A 14,254-nucleotide genomic window follows, 5' to 3' on the forward strand; every position below is an offset into this window, starting at 1 on the left:
GAAAATTACATTATGAAACTTGCATTCGTTCTGGCCCACTATTGACTTTACTGAACAACTTAGAAATATCCGAACCGTGAAAGTACTTTAGTCATTCGAAATAATAAAAATATCAGTTTGGTAATTTTATGATCCAGACAACCAAACAAATCACTACGGACGCAAGTAAAAAAAAAAAAAATAGTTTGGATGCATTATTGCAACAAAAGTATGAAGATAAAAACTTCAGAAAACTGATGTGATTTTCGAGAAAATAAGAATGTTTAAATACAATAATTTAATTTGAAGTTGGTCGAATTGTTAGTCAACTGAGCATGAAAACTTCTTTTTCAATATTTAATTATTTTAACATTCAAAACAAATGTGTTGTTTTCTACGCTGTTGTTAGATGATTCTATTTGATTTTTTATGCGTTATCCGATATTTTAGATTTTAAAATACATACTTGTGAATCAATGTTACCGCGATGAAATAGTAACGTAATTATTTTGAACACCTTTCTTAACATGAGGAGGGGGAGGGTTTTTTGTATCTATTTTGCATTTTAACCTAACAATGCAATTAACAAAATCATCGTAAAAATTAAAATTAAATTTAAAATACTATTAAAATGTAGCGCAGTAACGTAGATGCACAAACATCAATACATAACTTTAGTTAATAAAGTTTACATAAAATGAACATAAGTTTTATTGATTATCACAAATTAGCACAAACTTAAGGTAGAAAAAAAATTGTTAAATCTTTACAATATGTCCAGTCTTGTTTACGAAAGTTACTTTTTACTTGAAATTTAAAAATTTGTTTACTATCTATCCAACGTAGTTTACCAAGGTTTATAATTAAAGAGGATTTTTTTTTGGGGGGGGGGGTCGCACTGACGCGACGCGCTGCACTCACTACTGTTCTTATTTTGGATTTTAACAGTAGTTCCACTAATCGGAATAATAATGAAATATTCAGTCTTAAAAAAAACAAAAAAAACTCATTTTTATATCTTCATATATTATATATTTAATGAATTGGAAATTTACTAAAGAAATCGCAACGAGCCTTAAGCATTAATAAATATTATTTGAACTTCATAAGAAAACAATTCGGCACACTTAATTAAAGAACGGACATTTTTACACGAGGAATAAAATAATGTTTACACCGTCTTAAGACGACCTTGAATTAATTCTTCTTTAAAAGTTGATTTTCTCTTTAAATAATTTCATGTTTAAATCATATTTTTCATCTTCTAATTTTGATTCTTTTATATTTTAACATATTTTATTTCTTAATGAATTGGACACACAAAACCAAAAGTTGTATCAATTTACTAAAGAAATCATAACAAACAAAATAGATTTTCTGTTTTGAATACAAAAAAAAAAAAAAAGAAAAAAACGAATTCATCCTGATTTTTTTTTCGCATTGAAATCCGGGAACAAAAGGTAAGTTTTGTATTTTGTACACTTTTCAATTAATCTTAAACATTAAATATTAATTCTGCCATGCTTTATAACAAAAAATATAATAGTGTTTACTATCAATATAAAATAATCTCCGTTTAAAAAATCTCCTAAATCTGACATTTATATTGTTGTCAAAAACGTATGTTATTTCTGTTTAAATAATAATGTTTACCATCAACACAATAATTGATTTTTTTTTGTTTGTCGTTAAAGAATTCCGTTTGATATTTTTATGCTTTATCCAGTATTTTACATAGTGTGCATTTATGTTACCGTGCTTAAACAATAACGTTATTATTTATAAATCCTTTCTTAATATGGGGAGAGGATGGTGTTTTCTTTTTTAATTTATAATACTGTTAAAAATATAGCGCGGTAACATAGATGCACAAGCATCAGCACATCACTTTCTTTTATAAAGTTAACGTAAAATGAACACCCATTTATTGGCCATCATAAATAAGCAGAAACATAATGTGGAAAAGCAATTTTTTTTATCTTTAAAATCTACCCAGCGAAGTTTACCCACTTAAAAATTCGATTTTTTTTTTTTGTTAATGCCTTAAAAATTTTCTGTAAAAAAGAAAATAAAATAAATATATAAGATTTTAGAGTATCGTTTTCCGTTATAAATTTAACGTAAAATGAGCGTCGGTTTCATTGCCAGAAAAATGTCAACAAGACATGTAACGATTCCGAGTTTCCAAATTTGTGGTATGGTGAGAGGGGGCGGATCGTTTTTTCCTTTCTGATGTCGGATTTGTATTACTGTACACATAGATTCGAAAAAGTTGTCAAAAAACAAATATATAACAAATAAATGTTATCAAAGGCAATATAAGTTACTTTTCTACCTAACAGGATATATTTTTCGTGTTTTTATTCAGTGTAACATGTTTATTCAGCTCGAAAAGCTGTTGTGTTTACCCATGTATTGGAAAATTCAAGATGGCGCCTGACTCTCTCTTTCACACGGTAAGTTTGGGAAAAGGTGTGATAAATAAAAAACTAGGCAAAATGCTGTTAAAAAGCCGCCGAATATATGTCAACCTATGTCACGGAAACATATATTGAGCGAGTTTTTAACAGTATTTTGTCTAGTTTTTTATTTATAACACCTTTTCCCAAACTTACCGTGTTAAAGAGAGAGTCGGGCGCAATCTTGAATTTTCTAATACATCGGTAAACACTGTATAGTTTTTCGAGCTGAATAAACATGTTACATTGAATAAAAACACGAAAAGTAACTTACCTTGCGTTTGATAACATTTATTTGTTATATATTTTTTTTTGACAACTTTTTCGAATCTATGTGTACAGTAATAAAAACCCCTGATGTCTTCTTTTGTGGAGAGATTAGAGTTTACATTTATTGTTCAAATTTTTTAAACATATTGTTTACTTTTACAATTTGATAGACAAAGAAATATCACTGCGACATTTATGGGGGAAATTATGCTAGTATTTTGTTTAATTTTCAATTTCTGAGCGATTATCGGGATTATCTAGATGACTGTCTCATGTCAGTTATTTTTTTGTTATAACAAAGACTCGGCACTATTTCATCTTTCGAAATAACAGCTTTAAAACAAGTTTTAAGAAAATCTTATCCCGGTTGCTCGAAGAATCACTTAACCTTCATTTGGTAAAATTTATTTGTAATATATTTGTTTTTTGATAACTTTTTTGTTTATTTAATGGTTAGGTAAAAATTCAAATTAGTTAGCAAGGACATTTTCCCCATGTTAAGAATGGCTGTCTAAATAATTACCTTATTATTAATGAGTAGATGATGTTTTTATTTGAAAGAAAAAATAAAATGGATAAGTGAAAAAAATGACACCTCCACAAAGCTAAAGTTAAAATTTTTAAAAAGAACAAATTAAAATTGAAATGGGGAAAAAAACAAATGCACAACCCCATATATATATATATATATATATATATATATATATATATATATATATATATATATATATATATATAACTACTTCATTTACTCACATAAAATTAATATACGAAAGTATAAATTTATGCGTAAACTTTAAGTATTTACTTCAAAAGTGCTCAATACGTAGGGAGAGCTAATCAGTAAGTTATAAAATATATATGGCGATTAAGCTACACTGAATATTCCACGTTTCATCCACATTAATCGCCATATATATGTTATAACTTACTATATATATATATATATATATATATATATACTAGCAAAAGTATCCGTCGTTTACTGGGTTCAAAAACAGCCTGCAAAAAATAGACTCTGATTTATGAAAGTATGATAGGTGATGAAAAGGCAGGGTTATAAAGAGATAGCTTCGGATTTGGGGATATCAAAACCAAAACAAAATATGATGAAAGTAAAACGAAAATAGATAAACCCCATAATTTATTATGCCATACCTGTTCACACTGAAACACTTACCACAATATTCTGTGGAGCTATATTAAAAAAAAAACTTGTTAAACTTTCTGACATATTTTCATTCTATGGAAGTCAGGCGCGAACGAACACCCCATAATTTTATTATACTATATTTCTTCAAACTGAAACATAATTATCAAAGTACACTTACGCAGATAGGTATGAAAAGTCTTTATTAAAGTTTGTGCCTATTTCCATTCTATGGAGGTCAGGCGCGAACGCAGACCCGACAATTTTATTATACCATCCCTATTTAAGTTAAAACATACTTATCAAAGTATTATTATGTACATCTATATCCAAAACACTTTTAAACGTTTTTTTTTAACCTTTTAATTTTTTTATTTCCATACTTTGTGGGCCAGGCGTGTACGCAGACCCCACAATTTTAATGAACCATGATTTTGCCAGATCAAACATGAAATCACTAAGCCAGCTGAGTGTAGTTTCCTTCTGACCCAGCGAGCTTCACGAATTACCAGACAGGCCAAAGATGCCTGCTTGTTAGTGAGACACTGACCCAGGCGCCCAAGGCCAGATCGAGCAAAGCTATTGCTTCTCCCTTCATCAAAGGGATCCCCCTCAATTATATCATCCTGAATGGATCCCCTCACTAATAGCCGATATAGTGCCCTGCAGAACAACAGCAGCATGTTAGAGAGGCTTCAATAGATAGATAGAAGAAGCACTCATCTCTGTGTTCCTCTCAGACAAAGTTACATTTCTCAACCCTGAAAAGACTTTTTTAGGGTCCTTTTTCCAGAGGCCACTGTTTTTCTCACTTTGTGCACAAATTTGATCCAGGTAATAATAATAATAATAATAATAATAATAGAGCCGAAGCATGTGTAGACGAATTATCACATTTAGCATACCTAGACCTCTCAGGAGACTGACAAAGATGCGTCCGGGATAAATGTTTTCGCATGCTTTTTTTCCTTTAAGGGAAATGTCTTTACATAATATTCTATTATTAAAGTGTATTTTATTCAATACGTCTGAGGAAAGGCTATTTATATTAAAATTTTCAAACGACATAATGTTTTAATTTGTCCAATTAGTCTTGAAACAATTGTAACTAACAATGATATACACTTCTTGTTGCTATCAATTCTTTTTTTGAAGTCTTGTTTTTTGTTAATACAGTATATGAATGCTCAATTCTGAAATATGATAATTTGTAGCTTACAATTTCAGTTATCTCCCTTTGGCTTAAAATTCATTGGTATATGAAAATTTACTGAATTATACAAACCCAGTAAAAATTGGAATATTACAAACAAGTCTATATATATATATATATATATATATATATATATATATATATACATAATAGAGATGTTGGGTTAATCGGAACACTTTATAACGTGATAATTTATTTAATGAGCGTATACATCAATTAGGGTTATTGGACTAATTGGAAAACTTTGGAAGTCTTATACTTTTAAGAAGAGTGAAGAAGGTGCTAGATAACCTAATAGAGATGAAACGTCTAGCAAAATAAGTATTGAAGATGTTTCTTGGAAATATATATGTTTTTGTTTTATAGGGGAGTTTAGTTTGTAATTTATTATATAGCATTGCTGTCATAGTGGGTTTTATATCGGTGGACAGTATGGGTGTTTTAACTCTTAGGGAGACTATAGTGTAAGTTTCTTGAAATAAGTTTCTTTTTTAATCATAGGTGTAGTGTTATTGCTATGAAAGGGGTTTACATGAGATATGGAGTTAATGCTTAATTGGTATTTTTAACATGGATAGGGAGATTATAACAGCACATAGAAGAGATATAAGTTATTATGAGTAATATTATGATAATTAAAGTGATGGGGATAAATTATACGGGGTGCAGTGTACTAAAATTTTATTGAGTAAAATAGAGGATGAACACATGGTAGAATAAAAGGATAAATTACTAAGGGTTATGGGGTGGATTGTTGGAAAAATATCGGAACTATTGAATGATAATAGATAATTATTCTTCTAATGGTTTTAAGGTGTACGTAGTTATTAAATAGAGGATAATGAAGAAATATAGGAGAATAAAAACAAAAAAGGTGAATAAAGTGGATGAAAATATTAGGATGTAAGACGTCAAATGATAGAAAGAAAAAAGTAAAGATAGATAAAGAAATAGAGATATAAAATAATATAGAAAATTTCTTTATATATATGCAGATATATATATATATATAAAGAATCTCTTTATTGACTCATATATATATATATATATATATATATATATATATATTACGTGGATATATGTGCCTGTGATATCAAATAATGTTTAATAATAGATCATTCAGTATATATATATATATATATATATATATATATATATATATATATATATATATATATATGTATACATGCGTGTGATATTAAATAAAAGAAAAGATCGTTAAATAATAGATTATTCGGTTGGAGAAAGTTCTTTAAGGTCGTGTGTAGAAACGTACATGCCACCCATTTAATCAGGTTCTTATTGGATGCAAATAAAACGGTTTTGGTCTAGTTTAGATAGTGATTCATAGAAGTGTGCTATTTTTGATTGTAGAAAAATTGCAATTTGGGGGAGGGCGTATTTGACTTGGACGAAAATATAGAGGAAAGAAAATTAACATTTTCTTTTTAGGAAGACAAAAGATTTGTATATTAATGTTTCTTCATTTATAATACCCGGATTGAAAACTGAATTTCTTTGATAGATGGTGCAGGTATTTCCTTTCATAAAAATGTAAGAATAGTTATTTGCAATAAATGTTATAGACAAATCGAGGTATTCCGTGAAACATAAGAGGACGTGTCTTTACATAGAGGACTAGAAAAATCAAAAGCTGATGAGAATAGACACAAAAAACTGGTTGGGGATCAACTTGATTACCTCCCTTTATTGACTCCAACTTGATTACCTCCCTTTATTGACTCCAGGCTCCAAAACAATTTGTTGAGCTTTGTATTATCCGATAAGTCTTAAAGAATTTGTTTTCTTTTTTTAACTCCCCCATTTATTCATATATAAATATGTTTTTCTTTCACCACAATGACAATCATGTACAGTTGTATATATGCATATACAGAATTATATATCGAGAAAAAGAAAAAAGAGGAAGAGAGTTGATTATCACTATTTTTCCTTCTTTAGAAAACATAATGAATATAGTATGATTGTCACTATTGTGTAGACTTTACATTGTATCTAAAACATTACATATATTTACTGGTTGTGTGGTAAGTTAAAAAATATCTAAGTTATAAAATATATAATTATTTGTCTAATGAATCCCATATGACTATCGATTTAATTCATCAAAATGTTATGTCTTCAATCCAATAACATAAACGAACGGAATACAAATTATTTAATGCAGATAAAAATATTGAATTTCGTTTTTTTTGTGTTTTTATTCCTGTATGAACGCCTTTATTGAATTTCAAGAATACAATGGAACATCATCATCATCATCATCTATAGACAACAATGCATCATCATCATCATCATCATCATCATCATCATCATCTATAGACAACAATGAATCATCATCATCATCATTATCATCATCTATAGACAACAATGGATCATCATCATCATCTATAGACAATAATGAATCACCATCATCATTATCATCATCTATAGACAACAATGAATCATCATCATCATTATCATCATATATAGACAACAGTGGATCATCATCATCATCTATAGACAACAATGCATCATCATCATCATCTATAGACAACAATGGACCATCACCAGCATCTATAGACAAAAATGAATCATCATCATCATTATCATCATCTATAGACAACAGTGGGTCATCATCATCATCTATAGACAACAATGAATCATCATCATTATTATCATAATCGATAGACAACAATGGATCATCATCATCATCTATAGACAACAGTGGGTCATCATTATCATCTATAGACAACAATGAATCATCATCATTATTATCATCATCTATAGACAACAATGCATCATCATCATCATCATCATCACTATCATCATTTATAGACAATCATGGATCATCATTATCATCTATAGACAACAGAGATTTCTATACCAAAATTTATTTGTATTAATATTTAACAAAAACTATTTACTATATGACTATATACACTGAAATAATCGAACACCTCATACATCATGAAAATAACGTTTGTATTTGTGCAATACGTGTTTAATGTTCAAATGAATGTTAATGTTTGAAGAGAAGTAATCACAAATTGCAGATATCTTAAAAACTTATGATACACTTTTGCAAAGTAAGTGTCGCTTCTTAATTTCGCTGGAACATTTGTAAATGAAGACTAAAACTGCGAACACAAAATTCTATAATTACGTGGATATTTTTGTAGGATCAATTATATTAAAACATGCAGAAGAGTGGAGAAAAGCCACATTCATGTGAAGTGTGTGGATTTTCATGTTCTTATAAATCATCGTTTGTAAGACATATGATAACGCACACTGGAGAAAAGCCACATTCCTGTAAAGTGTGTGGATTTTTTTTTCTCTAAAACATAATTTAGTGTCTCATATAAGATCTCACACTGGGGAAAAGCCATATTCGTGTAAAGTCTGTGGATATTCTTTTTCTAGAAAATCATACTTAATTCACCACATGAGAACTCACACTGGGGAAAAGCCACACTCTTGTGAGGTATGTGGGTATTCCTTTTCTCAAAGACCAAATTTATTAATACATATGAAAACTCACACTGGGGAAAAGCCACATTCTTGTGAGGTGTGTGGATATTCCTTTTCTCAAAGATCAAATTTAGTAATACATATGAGAACTCACACTGGGGAAAAGCCACATTCTTGCAAAGTGTGTAATTATTCTTGTTCTCAAAAAGCATCGTTAGTGAACCATATGAGAACTCACACAGGGGAAAAGCCACATTCTTGTGAAGTCTGTGGATATTCTTGTTCACATAAATTATCTTTAATGATACATATGAGAAGACACACTGGGGAAAAACCGCATTCTTGTGAAGTTTGTGGATATTCTTGTTCTGACAAATCAAGTTTACTGCTTCATATTAGAACTCACACTGGAGAAAAGCCACATTCTTGCAAATTGTGTAAATATTCTTGTTCTAAAAAAGCATTGTTAGTGTATCATATGAGAACTCACACTAGAGAAACTTGAATGCCTACGGGAGAGAAACTTGAATGCCTACTAGACACTGTCCTCGGGTGTCTAAGGTCTCTCTGTACAGGGGTTTGTCAGAACAATCTGGCATGAGGATACTTTTTCCATAGAAGTAAACCCTGACCAAATATTCAAACTCACATATTATTCGCAGCCCAAATAAGATCTCACTACAGCTACTCCACAGCTTTTCCGAGGAATATTGAACCTTCTCCAAGTGAAATTACCTCAAGTAATAGAACGAAGCTGGATACTCCACCAGACTAGATAAATTCTTGTCCTGGAATCCAGTAAGACCATGAAACCAACATGAAAGATATACTACAAGGTATAAAAATGGTTAATTGGGGAGAGGAAAATTATGTTCTCAATTCTTTACTAACTCAATGCTTGAGAGATAAAGAACTTAAATGGAACATTCGAATATCTATGTATCTCATATAGAGTTCAAGTGTTAGTCCCAGGTTGCCGGCCCCTTGATTTCTGAGAACTTCGACTGAAGTAAAATAAAACAAAGGGAGAGAAAAACAACATTCTTGTAAGGTTTGTGGATATTCTTGTTCTCAAAGATCAACTTTAGTAGTACATATGACAACTCATACTGAGCAGCCATAAAGCGAACAGTATCTATTCTTAAAAGAGCCCTCGGATATAAATTTAAATCATAACAGAATCAAGTGTTGGCTCTAGGAAGGAGAACCTTGATTTCTTAAAACTTACTGAAGTAAAATACAAAAAAAAGAGAAAAGCCACATTCTGGGAGCTTGAATGCCTACTACGAGTGTTTAAGTTCTCTCTCTACAGGAGTTTGTCAGAACAGCCTGACATGAGGATACTTTTCCATAGAAATAAACGCTGACCAAATATTAAAAAACACATAGTATTCGCCTAAATCAGATCTCCTTACTATGCCTAACCCACATTAGCTTTTCAGCGGAATGGTGCACCTTCTCTAAGTGATGTTACCTCAAGTAATAGCACGAAGCGGGATACTTCACCAGACTAAATAAATTCTTGTCCAGGAATCCAGTAAGACCAAGAGACCAAAATGAAAGATATTCTACAACGTATGAAAATGGTTGATTGAGGAGAGGGAAATTATGTTCTTAATTCCTTTACTAACTCAGTGTTTGAGAGATAAAGAACTTTAATAGAACATTTGAATATCTATTTATCTCATATAGACTTCAATCCTTATCCCAAGATTGTGGGCCCCTTGACTTCTGGGGTCTTCGACTGAAATAAGAGAAAAGAAAAAAGGGAAAAACTGCATTCTTGTGAAGTTTGTTGATATTCTTTTTCGGACAAATACCATTTACTGCTTCATATTAGGACTCACACTCTGGAGAAGTCATTTTCTTGCACAATATGTGAATATTCTTGCTCTTATAAATCAAGTTTAGTGATACATATAAAAATAATTAGAAAATGTCATTTGAAAAAAATAGTCACCATCTTCGATTTTGCATTTATTCAAGTAAGATATGAAACAAGTATGTATCACGGTATTACATAGGATATAAAATTACATAAAACAAACCTGAAACGCATTATTAGTAAAACGCATATGAGAACTGACACACCTGAAACGACTCATGATTAATGAAACTATTCTTAATATTTCATCATAGAACGAAAGTAGATAATATAATACAGAAGGAGAAAGTAAAGAACTGTTTCGAATCGACATTGTCCCTGAAAAATATGAATATATTAGTTGTTGTCAGAACAAGTGAACTAATCCAAACCTAAAAACTATAAATACTATATTGATTGTTGTCAGAACAAGTGAACTAATCAAAACCTGATGAAATACCAAAACACAATTAGTAAAACACAAGCTGTTGTGCAAAAGAAATAAAGTTATAAAAGCAAAGTAATTACGTAATAAAACCAATTTTGTGTGTATTTTAATGAAATCAAAAAAGCTTTCTTGTAAATAAAGACGAAATCTTTGTATCCACACTTTTTTATTAATTTTTCTCTTCTCGTTAATAAACTTTTATAAAAACGAAAAGAAAAACACTTGCCAAAAATGATATTTTTTCAAAACATATAAGCTTGTTTTTAGAACTCAAGTTTTTTTTACATGTATGAGAAATCACACTGAAAAAAAGTCAAATATACTTGATGAACCAAGTTACAACTATATCCAACTAATTTCGTCCAAAAGAATGATTATAATCGTTAAAAATAAATCTCGGCTAAAAGAATGTATGAGATACCAGGTGAATGCTCCATTCTAACACGAAAAAAAAAATGAGAAAATAAAAAGAAAATAAACAAAAGACAAATTAGATATCGAATATCTTTATGTGATGAAAACAAGGTTGAAATGCGAAAGCCAAGAATAAGGTTTGTTAACGTTGGATTGATTTCCATATGACAAAATGCATAGACAACCTTTTAAAGCTTTGATTGAAGACACTGGCATCACTTCAAAGCTTCTATAGATGTTGTTTAATAAATTGTTTTTGATATCGTGTTTAGATGAAAACAATAGTCCGAATTAACCAATTAAAAAAATGAAACTGAATATTTCACAATTCTGTATAGGCAACCAGGGATTATCTCACTCAAACAGGTAGTAATTAGTGGTGAACACTCCTGATGTATAAAATGTCAGCGATATATATATATATATATATATATATATATATATATATATATATATATATATATATATAGGATGTATAGTATATATATATATAATAGGTATAGTATATTAGGTATTGCAGTGTTGTCACGTGTTCGTGTTTGTCAATAAATATGTGTCTATTGTACTTGTGTTACAATTTAGCAATTATTTATGCTGGTAGGTAGTTTTGTATGAACCTTAACATGAACCTTAACACTTACCACAGCTGGAAGTCAGTGAAATGAAACTTGCAACTTATCTTACTTGATTCGGTTAAACTTAGGATGATTTTCTGATTTTAATCTTAACCCTGCTAATTATTTGTTAGGCGTACAATCAGAACCCAGAGAAGAACGAATAACTTGAAGTATCTGTTTGTGTTTTGAGTTCTCGTGTGCCATTATTCAGGTTATTATTGATTTGGCGAGATAAACGCAGTCTTTACTTGTCATCAGTTGTATTCTCCCATGCATGTACTCCTCCATTGAAATTACTAATGTCAATGTGTCTTTCTCGATCATTTTTGCATGTAAAAATTCCCCACCCATTAAGTAGTTTTCATATTGAACGTTTTAGGCACCGCCGAAACTGGGGGGGGGCAGGTCAGTACTTTTTGACGGACCGTCTTTTTAAAAATCTACCAAAAATCAGGTAATTATCCGATCAATAAGAAATTTTCAGCGATTATTAGGAGAAGAATGAACTTTATAACTGTGTACTTATTTTTCATAAACGATATTTATATATATATATATATTTTTTTTTTTGCTTACAACCCCCCTTGTTTTGAAATGGGAACAAATATGCTTAAAATAAGCATCTGAAACTGAACAAAACATATTGTGTTGTTGTAAGGGGCAGAATTATAGATTAAAAAAAAAATTGTTTGCATACCTTATTTTGCCATCTGAATATCAGAACTTTGATTGTGTTTAATTATCCCGCTTTTGAGTTTTGAAGTGTGAAATTCGGTGAATATGTTAAGTAAAATAATTTATTTAAGTTAAGCAAAACAAAAAATTTTTTTTTAAATATTTATACGAAAAAAGCCATTTTAAAATTTTTGATAAATAAATTAACAATTTTTTTTAGCGAGCCGAATAATGCATGACCATTATTAAACAGGGCATGCTTTGAATAATCGATACAAAAAAATTCGATAAAAATTGTGCCCTTTGTGTTAAAAATAGCATCAAAATTTAATTAAAAATAGTAGAAAAAGCTTTACATTATTCTGTTTTCTATATGATAAAATTCAGGGTTTTATCTTTCTGGAAAAAAAAAGTTACTCAGAAATAATGGATTTTAATAAATGTAATTTAGTTTTTAAAAAACAACAACAACAACTTGATTTTTCGGCCATTTTTGGCGGTGCCTAAACTGTTAAATAGTAGCAGAAACGTAAACTCATAAAAACTATTGTTTAAGTTTCTACTTTTTTTGTTCAATAAACTTGTGTGCACGAAAATTGTTTTGACAATAAATTAAAATCAACGTAAAATTCCTGTTCGTTTGTTTATGTTTTTTATCGTTTATCCTTTATCACTATCAATAACTCGTCTGTAAATGAAAGTGTAGTACCTGTTTTTGGTTTGTGTTGTTATACCTGTCGTGTTTATGTACTCATAACAACCATGTTTCGCATTATCATTATTATTGCAAGTTAAATGCAAGTTTTGCTTCTTGAATTGATGTGTAGTTTGACTGTGTATTATGAGTTGCATCATCCCATGAATTATATCCTCCTTTAATATGAATTTGATTAATAGCCAATCTGTAGCGCCGTTATTATGAAATGCCAAGTGATTTTTTTTAAATTTAGAAAAAAGAAAAAAGAAAATTAATAAAGAAATCACAACAATTGTGAAGTATTAAAAAGTTTTAATCTAAACTTGCTTGTAAAACATTTTATAGGAAAACATTTCGACTAAGTCTTTGGGTCAATAACAAAGTGTAGTATTTGTTTTTCAGATGCTACACTTCAATTTCTTGTTCTCTGTCAGGCGAGGAGAAATCCTTCACGACTGAGACAATATTTATTGTTGTTCCTTTTCTCCACATTAAAAAACGACCCTGGTGTCTAACTCTATCCCGTGGAGAGGCATTGTAAATAGGAACAAATTAACAGACATTTTTACACGAGGAACGAAATAATAATTACACCGTCTTATTACGATGACCTTAAGTTCTTTGTTCTTTAGCAGTTGATTTGTTTCTTTTAATAATTTCACGTTTAAATCGTGTTTTTTATCTTTTAATTTTGATTTTTTTTTAAATATTTTTATATATTTTATTTCTTAATGAATTGACACACAAAACAAAAGTTGTATCAATTTACTAAAGAAATCCTAACAAAAAAAAAAAAAACAAAGTTTCTGTTTTGAACACGAAAAAAAAACGAATTCACTCACTTTTTTTTTCGTATTGAATTTCTGGAATGAAAGGTAAGTTATTTTCTTTCAGAAAATGCACCCAATAACTTTTAAAAAAATGTTAAACATTAACATAAGTTTATTTTTTATTGCAATCCAATAAAAATATGGATTCTACTTTTAACAAACGT

The 14,254-nt window shown here is 29.6% G+C and overlaps 1 long non-coding RNA gene across 1 annotated transcript in view; it reads left to right on the forward strand.

Moving 5' to 3' along the window:
• The first annotated feature begins 1,095 nt into the window (after positions 1 to 1,095).
• Positions 1,096 to 14,254, forward strand: part of LOC145249052 (uncharacterized) — a 30,014-nt gene continuing 16,855 nt past the window's right edge. Inside the window, exon 1 of the long non-coding RNA XR_013863459.1 lies at positions 1,096 to 1,439. This is a non-coding gene — a long non-coding RNA (uncharacterized LOC145249052). The remainder of the gene's footprint in view (positions 1,440 to 14,254) is intronic.

This window comes from Euprymna scolopes, chromosome 27 (assembly GCF_053919585.1).
Source record: "Euprymna scolopes isolate OS-2025 chromosome 27, ASM5391958v1, whole genome shotgun sequence".
Taxonomy (NCBI): Eukaryota; Metazoa; Mollusca; class Cephalopoda; order Sepiida; family Sepiolidae; genus Euprymna; species Euprymna scolopes.